Source organism: Gymnodraco acuticeps, unplaced genomic scaffold (genome assembly GCF_902827175.1).
Source record: "Gymnodraco acuticeps unplaced genomic scaffold, fGymAcu1.1, whole genome shotgun sequence".
NCBI lineage: Eukaryota > Metazoa > Chordata > Actinopteri > Perciformes > Bathydraconidae > Gymnodraco > Gymnodraco acuticeps.
The window spans coordinates 1,689,105-1,708,112 of NW_022992053.1; the positions used below are offsets into that span (position 1 = coordinate 1,689,105).

Here is a 19,008-nt window from a genome sequence, read left to right on the forward strand (position 1 = left end):
CAGGTGCTCCATAGAGAGGATCCTGACCTTCTACAGGTGCACCATAGAGAGGATCCTGACCTTCTACAGGTGCACCATAGAGAGCATCCTGACCTTCTACAGGTGCTCCATAGAGAGGATCCTGACCTTCTACAGGTGCTCCATAGAGAGGATCCTGACCTTCTACAGGTGCACCATAGAGAGGATCCTGACCTTCTACAGGTGCACCATAGAGAGGATCCTGACCTTCTACAGGTGCACCATAGAGAAGATCCTGACCTTCTACAGGTGCTCCATAGAGAGGATCCTGACCTTCTACAGGTGCACCATAGAGAGGATCCTGACCTTCTACAGGTGCACCATAGAGAGGATCCTGACCTTCTACAGGTGCACCATAGAGAGCATCCTGACCTTCTACAGGTGCACCATAGAGAGGATCCTGACCTTCTACAGGTGCACCATAGAGAGGATCCTGACTTGCCGCATCACGGCCAGGTACGGCAGCTGCACCGCCCTCAATCGTAAGGCTTTACAGAGGGTGGTGAAAACTGCACAGAACATCACCAGGACGGAGCTGCCATCCATGGAGGACCTTTACTCCCAGCGGCTCAGGAAGAAAGCCCTCAGGATGATCAAAGACCCCCATCACCCCAGCCACAAACTGTTCTGTCTGCAGCCGTCTGGCAGGCGGTACCGCAGCATCAGGACTAAAACCACCAGACTCAGAGACAGCTTCATCCCACAGGCCATAAGACTGTTAAACACCTGAAGTAAGAACATCCATAACATTCACCTGTTTGCAACTCACATAATATATCATATATACTGATATTCCAATTACAACACATTAGTTTCCAAATCGATCAGTAAGCAATTTGAATTTTTAGCCATAAATATAGAAGTGGCAAAGGGTCAACAGGTCATGGTAGTGAGTTGTTACAGACCCCCCTCAGCTGTCAAAGACTCCTTGTCTTCACTAGCAAATATTTTATCACAACTAGACTACAAGGAAATAGTGCTACTTGGAGATTTTAACTGGGACTGGTTAACTGCAGTGTCAGAGGATTTTAAAAACCTTTGCATCTCTTTAAATGTTACTCAGATTGTGGACAGTCCTACTGTCCCTAACATTAAGTCCCCTAATAAATCCTCCCTAATTGATCTCATTCTAACTAATGTTCCCCATAAATATTCATCTGTGGGAGTATTTGCAAATGATCTGAGTGATCACTGTGTTGTAGCCACAATTAGGGACACTAAGGTCCAAAAGGTTAAACCTCACATTATCATTAAGAGAGACAAAAAACATTTCGTGGAGCAGGGTTGTGTGCATGATCTGTTTGGGTTTGATTGGGGTAAAATCGATCTGTGTGCTGATGTGGAAACTGCATGGTCTTATTTTTATCTTGGTTTTATGGAGATCATTGATAGACATGCACCCCTGCGTACATTTAGAGTAAAGGGACGAGACAATCCTTGGTTTTCTGCTAATCTGTCCAGTCTCCTTCATGAGAGAAACAAGGCCTGGGCATAAGGCTAGGAAATCAGGCTCAGAGGTAGAATGGCTGCATTTTAGGCAGCTAAGGAATAGCTTCACATCGCAAATCAAAAGTGCTAAATCAAAGTACTATCTGTCAGTAACCACAAAGAATCTGAATAATCCTGGAACATTTTGGAAAGCCATTAAATCGTTATCCACCGGCGATATCCGTAATGAGCTGCCTCCGTGCATTACCACAGTATCTGGCACTATATCGGACAGGGCTACTATGTTAAATTGCTTTAATGAGCATTTTGTGTCCTGTGGTTCTCTATTTGATCTCTAACTCTGCTTCTGTGAACACTACAGTATGTGACTCTGAAAAACCTGTGTTGGAAAACCCTTTTAGTTTTACCCCTTTTACTGTTGATGTTGTTCGTGAAGCTTTAACCAAGTTAGATCCTAAGAAACCGGCCGACCCGGACAACGTAGAACCTTTCTTTTTAAAGATAGCTGCAGATTGTATTGCTCCACCTCTCACTACTCTTTTTAACCTCTCCCTCAGCACTAACACAATTCCAAAATTGTGGAAGTCAGCGTATGTCCTGCCTTTGCTAAAAGGAGGGGAGGCCACCTTATTAAATAACTATAGACCCATCTCTAAGTTGTCAGTTCTGGCTAAGGTTCTTGAACGCTTAGTGAGTGAACAGGTAAAGGTGTTTTTATGTACAAATGATATCCTGTCTAAACATCAGTCAGGCTTCAGAAAGCAACACAGCACCATCACTGCCACAATGAAAGTGGTGAATGATGTGGCGAGTATTTTAGATAATAAGCAGAGTTGTGCAGCTCTATTTATTGACCTGTCCAAAGCGTTTGACACCGTCGATCATCGCATTTTAAAGCAGAGGCTAGCCAGTATAGGCATGTCCAGCCATGCAGTGTTGGTTTGTAAACTACCTCTCTGAAAGGTCCCAATGTGTTCACTTTGATTGGCTGTCTTCTGAGTGGTTAAACATTGCTAATGGTGTACCCCAAGGTTCTGTTTTAGGTCCACTTTTATTCTCCATCTACATCAACAGTTTAGGTGAAAATGTGGATGAAGCTACTTTACATTTGTATGCGGATGATACCGTGATGTACTGTGCAGGTCCCTCCATTAAGGAGGCTGTTGTTAAATTACAGGATGTTTTTAACATTATTCAGACTCAGCTCTCTGAACTAAAGCTTCTTTTAAATGTTGAGAAAACCAAGGTAATGCTCTTTTCTAAAGCTAAAAAGACACCAGAGCCTGTTGTAGATATTGTAATTACGCAAGGAATAAAACTTGAAGTGGTTACCTGTTACAAACACCTAGGTATCTGGCTTGATGATTGTCTCACTTTTAAACTTCATGTCAATAACCTGCTTAAAAAGCTGAGGGTTAGGCTAGGTTTCTTCTACAGGAACAAGTCCTGTTTCTCGCTTGAAGCCAGGAAAAGGCTCTGTGACCTTTTGACCTGTGCTGGACTATGGTGATTTGATGTATATGAATGCACCTGCCAATTGGCTGATCAAGTTAGATGCTGCGTATCACAGCGCACTGAGATTTGTGACAAACTGTAAAGCATTAACCCATCACTGTACCCTGTATGCAAGGGCTGGTTTGCTTTCACTAACTGTATGGAGGCTCAGTCACAGGTACATTTTTATATACAAAGCCATGTTAGGGAAACTTCCATCTTATATCTGCTCCCTGATCTCACGGAAAATTGTAAGTGGCTACTGCCTGAGATCGAATGCTGTGGTTTTATTAAATGTGCCAACTGCTAGGACTGTCTTAGGGAAGACAGCTTTTACAGTAGATGCGCAGCTCCTCTGTCTTGGAATAGTCTGCAAATTAAATGGAAACTGAACAATCTGGTGCCACTAAATGTTTTTAAAGCTCGGTTGGATGCTACTCAATCGGAAGCTATTGGTACCTGTTTATGTGGATAATTATGTAAATGATATATGTATGATGTCCTTTTGTTGTTCTATTTTTGTTTTTATGTTTCATGTGGAACTACTTGAGCAGGTCTCCCTTGAAAAAGAGATCAATAATCTCAATGGGATTTATCTGTATAAATAAAGGTTTGAAATGAAATGAAATGAAACAACAAGTCCTCCAACTCATACGACCAAATAGGTCGATTGTTTAAGCACCTTAGATTACGACCCATAGCCACGTTTTAAAGTGTAGCACCTCTAGTGGTCGTGTAAGAAACAACATGCTCCCGTTTATTCACAAATAACCCTCTCTGTAAAATCCTAAATTGTAGGATAGTTTGGCGATTCAAATGCTTTTTGATTAGATTTCTAGCGAGACCTGTATATTGTACTTTTAGAATCCACGTCCAGTCGATATGTAGGATCTATAGTTTGATAGATCTTACGAAGATGATTTGAGGTATGCGGCAGCCTCCATGTAAAGTTATGGGTTGAAAACAGTATTTCCGGTCTCAACGTTTTCAAAATAAAACCAATGATCAAATGAACTTTTAATATTCATTACTAAAGGTACAGCCGAATCATCACAGCGCACAAAACCTATTACCGCCGCAGATGAACCAAAAAAGGGAGCGTTTGAAAAAAAAAAGGGGGCGGGTCCGCTCAGTGAAACGATAACAACGAAACATGGAGGAACAGAAGTCTGCGTTTAAATTGTGTGTGTGTGTGTGTGTGTGTGTGTGTGTGTGTGTGTGTGTGTGTGTGTGTGTGTATGTGTGTGTGTGTGTGTGTGTGTGTGTGTGTGTAGAGGTGTGTGTGATTAAAACACATCAGCCTGCGGTCGCTCTTAGCCTTTCTAATGATTCTGAAGGTAAACACAGCGAAGGCGGTGCGTGAAAGGCACTGCGCGCTCCTCTTCTCTGGCTGAGGCTGAGTTAACCCACCCGCTGCCTCCTGGTGCAGCAGAGATTTCATGAAGTGAAGGAGGTTTTCCTTCTATAAAACAGCTGTGGGCAGCAGATACTGTGAGAGTCACAGACATGAATACATAGATCAAGGCAGACTGGTGCACACACTCTCCTGTTTTGCCAATCCGGTGGTTAAACAAATATAGCTCTAAATCCCTTGCCGCAATGTCCTTAAAATGAAGTCCGAGTTCGACATTTTAATTAATTCATTGCCTTTCCAACTCCTGTTTTAATTTCACAATAAAGTTAATAGTCATATTATGTTTGATATTATTATGTTTTATTAACTACATCACTGGTTTTTTAACCCGCACCGCCTAGTGGTTAAAGCACGTTATTGAATGTTGTTGTTGAATATGTTTTATTTGATGAAAACATTTAAATATTAAGAGTAGCCTACATACAAAATTGAAAGTATCAAGAAGATACTGTAGTGATCTCTACAATAAAACAGTTTAGTGCAGGACGTCCAAAGATATTAACAGGAGGATGTGCAAAACAGACAAACGAATAAGGCTTTATTTAAACATTAAAGAATACTTTAAGTTAAGGTCTTTTGAATAAGAAAAAAACGTTGGGGTTATCCACAGATAAATATGAAGTCTGACAAAGTATTTAACGTCCAATATATTGCATAGTTTATTTTGGCACTTGACAATCACCTTCCCTGAATTTGACTCAGGTGTAACTAAAGTCTGATTTAAGGGTTGTTTATATTTCACATCATTAATCAGAATCTGCAAAGTAACTAAAATGCATGTAGTGGAGTAAAAATACCAGGTTAACCTCTGAATTGTAGTGGAGTAGAACAAAGTAGTATGCTGCTGTAACAAAAACATTTCCCAACTCGGGATCAATAAAGTATATCTAATCTTATCTTATCTTAAAATGATCGATGGCTACTGCCATATTTTCAAAATGTGCCTCTGAACCTTGACAAGTGCATGTTTCAGGCTTATCAATGAACAACAGGAGGGGTCACAGACATAAGACCAGCTGTTAAAGCTCTTCTGACCTTAGGTGTCATGTGGGTATATTATTTCACCAATTTATTAATTATATGTTTTACATTTGATAACACCACTGTGCTTCGTATCCCCTAAATCTCCAGGGTGTATACAGTTTAATACTGGCAACTTCTAATCGTGGGAAATACGAAAACGTCTTATAAAGAGCCGTGCCATATAATGTTGCGAAACACACAATAGCCAGGATGTGTAGTTCTGGGGGGGGGGGGGGGGCGCTGGAGCCGTCCAATTCCAGTTTTGGAAAGTCTGCCGTGGTTCCATTCCATTTCAAAGAGCTGTTGACGCTCAGCGTAACCTTGTCGCACTGCCACTCCAACATCCAATCACAGGGCTTGATGATTAATCACGGGGTTTGTAAAGCAAGGCGGATGTTGTAGTCCCAAACGATATCTGGGGATTCTGGGTAGTGTAGTGTCTTCGGAAACTGTAGTGTCTAACTCCTAAAAAACTATTTGTTTCTCTGAATCGAAGGTTAAAAACACAAAAGCATTGTACACAATTTAAACCAATCAATATTGTGTAATTAACAAGGATAAACTGATGTTTTTTAGTGGATGAGTAATGCAGATATCACTGTGTAATCATTTGATAGTGTGGGGAATACTTCCGGTTTTATTATGAAAACTTCGGGACCGGAAAAACTGTTTTCACCCACGCTAACTTTACATGGAAGCTGCCGCATATACACGTTATCCTGGCGAGACCTCAAATCATATCTTCGTAATATATCTATCAAACTATAGATCCTACACATCCACTGGACGTGGATTCTAAAAGTACAATATACACTTCCCGCCAGAAATCTAATCAAGAAGCATTTTAATCGCCAAACTATTCCACAATTTAGGATTTTCCAGAGAGGGTTATTTGTGAATAAACGGGAGCATGTTGTTTCTTACACGACAGGTGTACAGTGCTACAGGTACAGTGTACAGGTACTACACTTTAAAACGTGGCTATGGGTCGTAATGTGCTTAAACAATCGACCTATTTGGTCGTTTTTTGTAGGAGGACAGGCTGTCCAATTACTGTATATAGACTATTCTGCACAGTTTCTATCATATTTTGTTTCTATTTTATTCTATTTTCTTTTATTTACTTGCACTATTTTATCTGTTTTATTGTGTTGCACTGTTGGAGGAGCCTGGGACCTCAGATTTTCATTGTCATATCTACACCGTAGCTATATGCACACGTGACAATAAAAGCCTTGAAACCTTGAAACCACACGTTCATTTGCATACTCCATCTATTTTCTCTCGCATCTTGAATAATGAGAGTTTCATCTCTTAGTGAAATGCAGTTTCATTTTGGTGAATATTCAGACTTTTGGTTGCTTGCACTCTGACCGTACCAAATGGATGTGACAGACATGCAGCTCAATTATTCAGCTGCATTTGAGTTGCTGACGGAACATTTATTTTTTATTTTATCAAGTCTTACTTTCATGCTACATATTTCACTATTTCTATCCCCCCCACCAAGATTCAGAGAATATGCAACATAAACTACAAAAGGAAAATAAGAAGGAATATAAAAAGTCTAATAATATAAAATAATCATTGTTAAAGAAAGGAAAATATATATATAAATAAAGATACATTGTTTGTGGTCTATACACTGGCATGCCTAAAAACAAGCAGGAGGGAAGTGGAACAATGTTTCTTATCTTAGAACATTTTGACGTTAAGGAGAGGTTGTAAAATCATTGCTAAGCTTGCTCATAATACTGTCCTGCAACTTAATACAACATGACATGATAAGGAGGCGGCTGTAAGTGGGCACCATCCAATCGGATGTAGAGAGGTTCGATGTCCACCCCTGTACGTTAGTTATGCATGTGTCAGCAAACTGGCATTATTGTGTGTCCTTCAAACACTAATTTATTCTGAATGATAAACAGTTTTTAATTAACCATCAGGAATGTCTTGAAGTCTTTGATGCACTCTTTCACCTTTCAGTATTTTCCTCTGCATTAACACTTTTGTCCTTTAATGTAGCATTGTAAAATACAGCAGACACAGTGGAACAGACAGTGATTTGTGTTCAGCATCACCAGATCCAATAGTCCACCTTTACTAAGAGGGACTTCTTCAACCACATCATTTGTCAGAAATGTGAATACTTTTTTTAATTTAAAACACGCTGCTGGCATTGAAAAGGGCCAGTGAATTAACTATCTAAAAAGTCTAAAAACATAATATTTTACCGTTAGTCAACAACAGTTAAACTTTGCCTTTCAATACATTTAACATCCGGCAGTAAACATAAAACCTATGCGTATAGATTCAGTAATAATACATATTTTTCAGAGGTGGATGAAATTACATTTAAATAAGGATAGTTGTAAGGTACCCTTTCTTTAATGAATATGTTCATTATTTATGTATTTACACATCCTCTCCACATTACAGAATATAATACTACTGTAATTGAGTTGTTTAAAATGGTTGGATTACTGTTACTCAGCCAAAGGATTGTCTTCCCTGCTGATAAGATAACTGCCATCAGAGACAGAGAAACCATCTCACTGACACAATGATATCTGCGGACCATTCTTGTGATGAAGAACAGGGTCAAATTCAGGAACACATTTCACGGTTTAAAGTGGAGTTCCTCCGGTTTCCAAATTGTTGATCAGCAGTTATTTTATGAAAACTTAACCCTGGATGGTTTTCGACGCACCGCGGCGCGCACCACAGCGAGATGATACTGTATCTCTTATTGTTGTCAAAAGTACATTTGTGGAAATCAATACTTCAAATGACAAGCTTCCCCGTATACTAGATATGTAATCCCGTGACGTGTTGATAAAGAGAAGCGTCCTTACCTGAGCTGAGGGAGAGCAGCAGCAGAGTGAAGACGCCGAGCAGCCGCATGGTGCGCTGATGTCCCCGGGAGCAGGACCATGAGAGGCGGGGAGCGCCGGGTCTGGGCGCAGACAGAGCGCCGCACAGCCTGATGCGGGCACCAGCCTCCTCTACCTCCTGCCAGGCAGCACCTCTCTACACCTCCGACGCACGTGCACGACTGTATTGTGTACCACGTGACCAAAGTGACTGTTTTGACAGCGATGCTGGTACTGAGGGACCTCCGATATGTTTTATTCAAATAAGTATAACCCCCACCAAGCAGCCTGGGTTTGGGCTGTTGATCGTCAGCAGGATTGTTCAGATTTAATGAAACTTGGTGGAAGGTTGTAGAGTTGGCTAAAGAACAACTCATCACAATTCGGTTGTGATATAAGGTCTGCCTCTCCGAGTGGCCCGTAACGGCCCGTCCACACAGCAGCTTTTGGCGATTTGTCCACCGCTTCCAGCGCGTCTCCGCCCATTGACTTTGAATGGGGATGACGTCACTTTCCCTCGCTTGTCGCCGAACTGCATTGTGGGGGGGTGAGGCGAAGATTTCCAGGATTTCCAGGATGTTCAGGATTCCAAAGTTGAACAATGTTCAACTTTTGAGGCTGAGCTGGAAGCGACAGCCAATCAGATCCGTTTATGCAAATCTGACAGTTCAAGCGCTAGCCAATCAAACCGCGTGCAAGCTGGGAGAACCAGACCCGCAGTTCATTTATATATTCCACAAAAATGGAGGAGAACTTAGTTATTGCGGTAGCAAATCACCCGGTTCTTTATGACCAGTCCCTATTTACTTACCGGGATACAAACCGGAGGAGCCAGGCATGGAGGGAGGTGGCAGAGGCAGTGGGTGAAACTGGTAGGTTTTCGCTTGTTTGGGGATTTTATATCCAGTTTACTTCGTTGCTAGTTTACTTCGTTGCTAGCCAGCATAGACAGTATCATTAGCCAGCATGGAATGTAGCATAAAATAGCACCATAAAAATTAATCTCATAAATGTTCAAAATGTTAAAAAAATAAATGTTCATCATAGCCCTTCCTATTTGACAATAGTGTAGAAGAACCGGGTTGTTTTGCTTTGTATGTCGGGGGCGGGATATTCATGTGATTGGTTGTTGGTCGCGAAATCCCCAAGCTGTCAGACACGCCCAGCTCCAGGATTTTCAAGATTTGGTCAAAGCTGCTGTGTGGACACACCGGACGCTTGATTTGTTGAATCTATAGCTTATCGTTTCCCAGGAATTAGACTGTAAACTGAGATTCATTGTTTTCACCCCCAAAGTCCCTGAGTTTTGTCAGGGCTGCATCATAATCATGATCATGCTTAAATCCACATATACCCACTTTACTTGTTCTTCTTAGAGTGAAAGTTTACATTGATTGTAATAATCAAGAGGTATGAGCCAGCCAACATAAAGCAGCTTTTAAGGTCTTGTAAACATACGGGGTGACACTTTTAACCATGACAGTCTCAGTGGGCTCTGAGGGTGGTGGCGTCTTGATCCTTGTCTACCATTTAATAGCCACCTCTATCGGGGTTGTGGGTTTTGACGCGCCTCTCTTTGTTTCCAAACAATTCAGCGGAGATCGTAGTTGAATCAGATGAGCTTTATTCATTGATCCACATGGTGCATACAGGAGGACACATTTATTCGCTTCATAGTAACTCAAAAGTGTATCATTTTCCAAAGTAACAAAAAGAACACGGTCAAAATACTTTTCCGTTTCCCCGTCTATCACCCTCAGCTGTGTCCTATCAATCTACCATATATAGGCATAGCCATGCACGTGATACTGACGCACATATCACAAATAATAAGTGAGCCTTAAATTAATGCATTTTAAACCATAATGTGACTCACAAAAATAGCCGATAATTTACAGTATAATCTAATTTATATTATTATTAAGCCCAACATTCAGACAATAATAACAAAAGGTAAAATGGCTCTAACAGGTCCTGAGAGAGTTATTTTCCCCATGTTACACCAGAAACATAACTGGCAGGAGTAATTATGACAATAATACTTATGTGACATGAAGTTAAGATCAGAACAATTATGTTGTAAGCTATAATAAACATATGATAATACAATATACACATCAGTGACCACAGCCTCGTGTGAAGAACAATGAATGTGTTTGCCAGTCTAACTTTATTTGACTAGATAAACCCAATGAAACAGGGTTAGGCTGAGCAGGACACCAACACCACTTTAAATGATAAGGCTGGTGTGATGCTGTATTGTTTTTCAGAAAATCCCCAGACCAAATTCTTTGTTTGGGTGTCACAAGTATGAAACATATAGAATATCTCCAGCATCCTCCTTTCCATCAAGCCCAGTATGCGTAGGAATTACCTTCATAATAATTCTTATGCAGACTTTGATGCAAGAAGTAATTCGTTTTTTATGTAGCAGGGCAGAAAAGAAGGAATGTAGAGTTGGATTTGAGTACATGAGACTGGCAGTGATGTCCCTTCTCTGACCTGGAGTTTAACTCAAACAGATGGACAAAGTGTTAAAACGCTGCCAAACTGATCAGGAAACAGAATACCGAGGAGAAAGCAAAGGTACAAAGTACAAAGCAACTACAACATGACATGGAGTGATTAGCAGCTGAGTACGTAAGGGATAATGTGCAGCGAGGCGTCATTATTGAAAAAAGAACAGCAGACAGGGTGATCATGGAGCGAAGAGGAGGGATGCTGATCAGCCCAGTGGTGTAGCCACCATAGGACCAGGGTGGGCCCAGGCCCACCCAGTTTACTCATTGGCCCACCCTTAATTATTATTATTATTTTTTTTTTTTTTTTAATTATTATTATAAAAAAAAGTATTCACCCATTGAGAATATCCAATAATTCAAAGTGAAATTCAAGTGAACAAATATCAAGTTTAATTAATGTTGTATGTGCTTTATCCTCTGAACCGAACTCATTTAGGGTAAAAACTGATTGTTGGTTCCGGCGCGCGCCATAATAACGTGAGAGAGGCAGAGAGCTGCCTGCAAAATAAATGATGGCTTAAAGTTCACTAATGAACTTTGGTTTTGTTTTTAAACGGAAACTCTGCCGCATGGTTCCCTCGTCCCTTGCTGCTGGTGGACAGTCCGGAGAGATATACACAGGGTTGGGTTGTAACGGAATACATGTAACGGCGTTACGTATTCAGAATTCTTTCACACACAGTGACGTCACAAGCTACCCACAATGCAACGCGCGCCATATATATATATATAAATACGCCATTTTCCTGGAGGTGCAAATATCCTGGAGGTGCTAATATAAACAGCTAGCTAACGTAGCAAGGCAGAGCGCACTAGGTTTTTTTTCTGAATTAACGACCGAAGAAATCGCTGCATGTCTTCGGATTACATCTCTGGACTTGAGGGTGTGCTCTAGGTCGTTACCAGCGTAAACTAGAGCTGTGTGGTTTGTCGGATTGCCCTTACAGACTGCCTGCAGATGTATGGAAAAACGACTCTCGAAAGTGGCCTTCGGTCGATTTTGGCAGCATCTACGTCTATCTTCTAGAAACACCAGGTGAATACCCCACTTGTCACAATAATATTATCATGCCATTGCATATATGTGGTATTTTAGAGTTGACTAGATATTGATTAAGGCAATAGACTATGATATTCTGCTTGCACCTTGCGTCAAATGGTGGATACCGGAAGTACGGTGTCGCCCTCGTCCCAAAACCCGTATGTGTGTGTGAAAGAATACAAAAAGCAAGTGTATTCAGCTGGCGTTACATTTGAAAAACGAGTAATCTGATTACAGTTACTTTCGTAAACCTGAAGTGAATACATTTTGGAATACTTATTGGAATTATTGGTGGAAAATGTAATATTCATTACCGGCAGAGCTGTGTGCACACTGCACAGCGCTGCAGCATGTCTGTGAGCGAGAGAGAGATGCAGCGTGTCTGTGAGGCCCCGCCCCCGCACGCAGATGAGAGAGAGATCTCTTTTAAAATATATTGAAAGTTAGAAACGGAGATGGTTAGATAAAATGTGGAAGATAACGTTTATGTAGCATTTATTTATTGTCGAAATGATGACATTTATAACGGGATAAAATCAAAGTGAATGGCCTGCTGCTGCTGAATGCATGGGTCAAGTGACTGGAAACAGTTTTAAAAGTTATTACATCGTTTCAGATAATAATAAATAATAATGATAATTCATTCTATTTAGGGGCGCCTTTCAAAGCACCCAAGGACACCTTACAATTCATAACATATTCCAAGGAAAGGTTTTAAGTCAGTACAAAGAATGCAGTCCGGGTGATGTTTTTTATGTGTGGTGCAGATGAGAGGGAGCTGTCCAGAATGACACCAATATGTTGTGTTTGAGTTCTTGATAAGCCATTAAAACAGTAAAATACGTGTCTCCTGTTCACCAAAACATACCCATCTGTTATGGAAAAAGAAAGTATTCCAAAAGTAATCTGCCACCGGTACCGGCGGGGGCGGCCGGGGATTGTTGTTAGCTTCTGATGCCAAATCTGGCCCACCCTATTTTTTACAGGCCCACCCTAAAGTACATTTCTGCCTACGCTACTGGATCAGCCTGAAGGGTGTTATTTTTTCAATAATGACGGCTCGCTGCATATTATCCCGCTTTTTACACGGCCACATACTAAACACACGAACGACTCGAAATGTTTTATTTTATTGACTTAAAAATGATCGTATTGCTTCCCCTAAGAAATTGCTCTGATCCACTGTGTAAAAATGACTAACGGCAGCACTGATCAAGGTTTCATGTAACTGTACAAATCTGTTCATAGTTTATTTTCAAACCAGTCCTAAACACTGCCAGAGCCCATACCGTATTCCAGTTAGTGTTTACTTCCTGTCTGTCTTCTGCTGTTACTGCTCCCAGTACTAGGATGGGTAAAAAGCTGTGTGTGCTGTGTGCATGTATGTGTGACCAATACAGAGAGTTTCATCCTCCGATTCTATTCTCTTCCATTCCAAGTGTTTACTTCCTGTCTGTCTTCTTCTGCTGATTTATCTGGCGATCTGTCTTTTAACCTCTTTCCTTGTGGCCCTTGATCCCCCTTAGCAACAGTCATTATAGTGCTTATTAGCGGTGTGTTATTGAGTACTATAACCAGGGGTGCACATAACTTTTTTGCCCTGGTTCTCAAAGGAGCACCTGGAGATGTTGCTTGGTGCTCATCCTTAAAATGAAATAAACCGTAACTTTTGAGGGGTCTTGACTTTATTTGCCAGACACACGATACTGAACACACGTGCAGAGGTGAACACAGAACACACATGCAGAGGCGAACACAAGACAACATTAGCACGACCAGTAATCCTACAAGCTGTCATCACTCCCTCCTGACTGTTCTCCTCACTGTCTTCCTCTCTGTCAGACATGGTGGCTGATGATGTAGGCCTACTACTTCCTCTCTGGTTGAGTCTGTGATTAGCTGCTTGCATCCACTAGTCAACAGCTAGTTTTGGGTCGAAAGTCTCTGTTGTCATCTTAGACAAGTGGATGTAATCAAATAAGTATGTGAACATAACCAATAACCTACCATAGCCAATAACAAATTAACTTATTTTATTTATGTTGTTCATTCATATCTTATTTTACCTTAACATTTATTTATTTATGCTTTTTTTTATCTCTCCAGTTTTAAAGGATATTTTTTGTCACTGTCCTATAGTATACATTGGAATGATTTCAAACGTGTTTATCCCAATAATTATAAAGGAGTGCCTTGGAAATATGTGTTTACATAAATTGTGATCAAACCGTTTGAACTTAGACTAAAGTGAACTATCTAAACACTCAGTCCTTTACCTCACTGAGCTGTAGTATCAGCCTCTCAGTCTGACTGAAGAGGACTCTCCCTCCACATTATTGTAGACACATCTTCTTCTTATATCTGTTAGAGCAGCTAGCACCAGATTCTAATAACAACAGCGCCGGTACCGGTGCACCCTCCCTCTCTCCCTCGCTCGCTCCCACGCTCGCACTTTGGCTGTGAGCTGTGGGTGCCAGATAAGCCAACATCCCCCATTTTCATCACTTACAGCGCCCATCACACAGGGCAAATGAAACGTGTAACCGGGATGAAAAGGGTGTTACATTTACTTAATTATGAATATTGTTACATCAAGGCCGACAATTAGGATGAACACCAACGGTAAAAAATTGTTTTTTTCCCTCCCAGAGCTGCCAGCGCAGCGCCTCCCCAGATCTGGCGCCCTAGGCGAACATCTATAACGCCAGTGCTACAGGCCGGCCCTGAGTTCATATGCAACTCGCAAATATATTTCTCTCTCTCTCTTCTCTCCTCTCTCCTCTCTTCTCTCTTTTCTCTTCTTCCTTCACTCTCTTCTCTCTCTCCCTCTCAATGTTGGTACGCAAATGCGCCTTTTTTCAAATGACACGGTGCTCTTTTTTTGGCGGAGGTGCGCATGCGCACCTGCACACCAGTTATGTGCAGCCCTGACTATAACCTCTGAAAAGTCCAAATCGACCAATCAGAATTGAGTATTCAACTAAGCCCAGTAATAATAACTGATAACTCAGGAACCTGAACATTCTGACCTCCTGCTAGAAATCCAAAGAAGTACAATGGAATGCCACTCAGGGCAGACGATCGAGCGTCTGGAGCAAATCAATCTCACAGACGTCAGGAAGCAGCAGCTGTCACACTAACCCAGTCTCACAAAAAAACGTGTAATAACTACGTTGGTCCACAACTTGGGACGTGGTATTTCTACAAAAACGCCTCCGTAAGATCCCTACGTTTTTTTTCACCATTCATTCCAATGGCTGGCGTCTATGTCACGTGATCTTCAAATTTCTCCCTGCAGAAAAAAAAAAACATGGCCGAACTTCGTTTTATTCTCGGTGTAAAATGCCTATTTTAAGGTTAGTTTGGCCATTAAAATGCGTTTTGATGTCATTTGATGCGAGAAATACGAGTTGTTATTTCAGATTATGTGTGCAGTGGATGTACATGATCTTTAGTTTGCTAGTTATTACGAAGATTACTTCAGGAAATTGCGTCCATAGAACGTTTTCTTTGTTACCAAGGTGGTTGCTAGGGACGCTGCTATCGATATTATTTCTGTTATGTTGTGTAACTGTTTAATGGTGTTATCCTTATTGCTACCCCCTTCCCCGTCAATGTGTAGTGTTGGTCCACAGCGCAAACGTATTAGTTTAAAAAAATCCGCATCTAAAATTGTGGCATAGATACGTTATTTTCCCCTGTGCAATTCTCCATTTACTCAACAATAACACATAATTATCCTTGTGTTTATTTATTTATTTGATTAATAAACACAAGTTGGAGTCCGTCAGGACCGAGGGTCGGAGCAGCTCATAGTAGTTGCTTTAGAGCATTTTACGCCCGGAAGTAAATATTCTCTCCGCTTCGCTTGATAAACCCCGTGATAGTCCTCATGCTCTGTGATTGGATGTTTGAGTGTGCTCCGAGGGTTACGCAGAGCGCCGAACAGCACTTGAAATGGGATGGAACCACGGCAGACTGTCCAAAACTGGATTTGAACGGGTCCACCGCGTCCCCGCCTCCCCCACCCCGTCCCCAGAACTACACATGCTGGCTATTGTGTGTTTCGCAACATGTTCTCTATCTATGGCACGTCTCTACTGGGAATTGTAGTTTTAAAAGACGTTTTTATATTTCCCATAATAAGAAGTTGCCAGTATTAAACTGTGTACATCCCTGGAGGTTTAGGGGATAGGAAACACTCAAATTTAAAACATATAATTAATAAATGGGTGAAAATTGCTTGTGCCCATAATGGGCAGCATTAATATATATACCCACATGACAGCTAAGGTCAGAAGAGCTTTATTTAACAGCTGGTCTTATGTCTGTGACCCCTCCTGTTGTTCATTGATAAGCCTGAAACATGCACTTGTCAAGGTTCAGAGGCACATTTTGCAAATATGGCATTAGCCATCGATCAGCTTAAGATAAGATATACTTTATTGATCCCAAGTTGGAAACATTTGCGTTACATCAGCATGTGTAACAGTTATACATATGCAGTGGTGTTTATTTGTAAATCATTTAGTATAATCACACAAATTCCGTGTTTTATATTTAATAATTCTGTGTTCTTTATTTATTGATTGTTCAATACCTGACAAGGTCGGAGATGAAAAACTTGGGTCGCAGGTTCCTCAACAGTGCATTACAAGACATCTATCAATATGTGTGTATACCTCCACCATTAAACTGTCCTATTCCGCACATTTCTTATACTATCTACATACATCTTATAAGAGTATAATACGTATAATATCAGTTAAAATAAGTGCTTCAACATAGTTAACATTGCTGGAGGTATACACACATATTGATAGATGTCTTGTAATGCACTGTTGAGGAACCTGCGACCCAAGTTTTTCATTCAATGCATAACTACACCATAGTTGTGTATATATGATATGTCAATAAACCTTAGAAAATCTTGAAATCTTGAAAGGGATGTGCAAAATAGTCATGATATACAGTCTTTAATGAACTATTAGTAGAGAATAACGAGTAATGAATATACTTTATAGGGATCCTATTAATATCTAATAATAAAAATAATGAAATGCAATAACATGCTTTAACCACTAGGTGTCCCTTTATATCAGCTGTGCACCTTTATGGTGTAAATACAGCCTATCTACCAATTGGATCAAATATAAAAGTCAGCCAGTTAGTGTTGATAGGCTACTGCAAGGAGACGTATTGTGTGAAAAGAAATGTAAGATGTTGTTTAATTGCTGATATATTTATGATCCACGTCACGTATTCGGTTTTGGCGGCAGTTCCTCCTGTTTGTCTAGAAGTCTTCTATAAATAGAGAATTACGGCAGATATGTAATATTTAATGCAGCCGAACCGTGTATTACAATGCCGTTATGTGATGACTTTCAAAGAGAAAAGCAAGCACACTCGGAATAAAGTATTATTTTATTTAAAAAAAATATTTTCGGTCTGTTTCCGGTATTTGTTTATGATGATGTGATGTGAGATGTGAGACTGGGTTGGAGAATTGCACAGGGGAAAATAACGTATCTATGCCCCAATTTTAGATGCGGATTTTGTTAAACTAATACGCTTGCGCTGTGGACCAACACTATACATTGACGGGGAAGGGGGTCGCAATAAAGATAACACCATTAAACAGTTATACAACATAACAGAAATAATATCGATAGCAGCGTCCCTAGCAACCACCTTGGTAACAATGAAAACGTTGTATGGACACAATTTCCTGAAGTAATCTTCATAATAACTAGCAAACTAAAGATCATGTACATCCACTGCACACCTAATCTGAAATAACAACTCATATTTCTCGCATCAAATTATATCAAAACGCATTTTAATGGCCAAACTAACCTTAAAATAGGCATTTTCCACCGAGAATAAAACGAAGGTCGGCCATGTTTTTTTTTCTTCTGCAGGGAGAAATTTGAAGATCACGTGACATAGACGCCAGCCATTGGAATGAATGGTGAAAAAAAACGTAGGGATCTTACAATTTCAGAGGCGTTTTTGTAGAAATAATACGTCCCAAGTTGTGGACCAACGTAGTTATTACACGTTTAGATGTGAGACTGGGTTGGACACGCACACAACAGTTGAAGCACTCTGATAAATTGTAATTGCACAATCTTTGATATAGTTTAACCCAGGGGTCGGAAACCGCGGCCCACGGGCCGCATGCGGCCCTTTAAGCCCTCTGCTCTGGCTCCCTTGAGTTTAGACAAAAATAAGAAGGAAATAAAATAAAAGTATTTGTAGGACTATTTATATTTTGTTGCATGGTTGAAAATGTTTCGTATCTTGTATTTTGAGGTGATACTGTGACACATAAATAAAAAACAAAATGGTTTTAATTAGGTCAACTAAAATATGCGTCACATCCTGCTACGGTCCCGCGCGAGCGCCTTTTCTTGGAGGCGAATAACCTGACCCCCGGCTCGATGAGCGAACTATGGATAAATCAAAGAAAAGTACCGGAGGAACACAGGATTTAATTCTGTGTGGACAGAGTTATATGCTTTCACAGCAAACGATGCTGGTTTACCGGTATGTCTGATATGTGGAGAGAAGTTGTCAACGATGGTGCAGCCTTTACGTATCGAGGAACAACACGGGAGAGGAAGACAGCTGACGATCTTCAGTCATAATTCAATGGGGTATGTAATTTATTTCAGAAACACTTTTTGTTATATTCCATGGAATGCTCTTAACGTCCCGATAGCAATGAATATATTAAATGCTTTGACAATAAATACATACAAAAATTAATCTCTGGAAGCCGTAGCGCTGTAAAAGCACGACCAATCATCTGTGCACAAATGTATCTCGTGCCCCTCATTGGTCATGTGCGCGTTCGTGTGTGTTGGAGGAGGGACTCTGTAAGAAAGTAGGCTTGTTTGAGACGTGTTGCGGCTCGCCTCGAAAGTAGACGAGAGTAGCCTATCGCAGCCGGGGGAGGTCTCAAAAAGCTCACCTGAAGTCGGACAGCTCCGAGTCGGCTTCTTCTTCTTCTTCTTCTTCTTCTTCGCCTTCGCCTTCGCCTTCGCCTTCGCCTTCGCCTTCTTCTTCTTCTCTTAGTTTTTTGGCGGATTGCAAACAACTTTAAGGTGCATACCGCCACCTCCGGAGTCGGCTTGACTCGGTTTGCATTTATAAAGAATGCACACATGT

At 40.8% G+C, this 19,008-nt stretch overlaps 1 pseudogene; it reads right to left on the reverse strand.

The window, feature by feature from the left end:
• Window positions 1–8,712, reverse strand: part of LOC117536972 — a 51,265-nt pseudogene extending 42,553 nt beyond the window's left edge.
• Window positions 8,713–19,008: the final 10,296 nt, after the last annotated feature.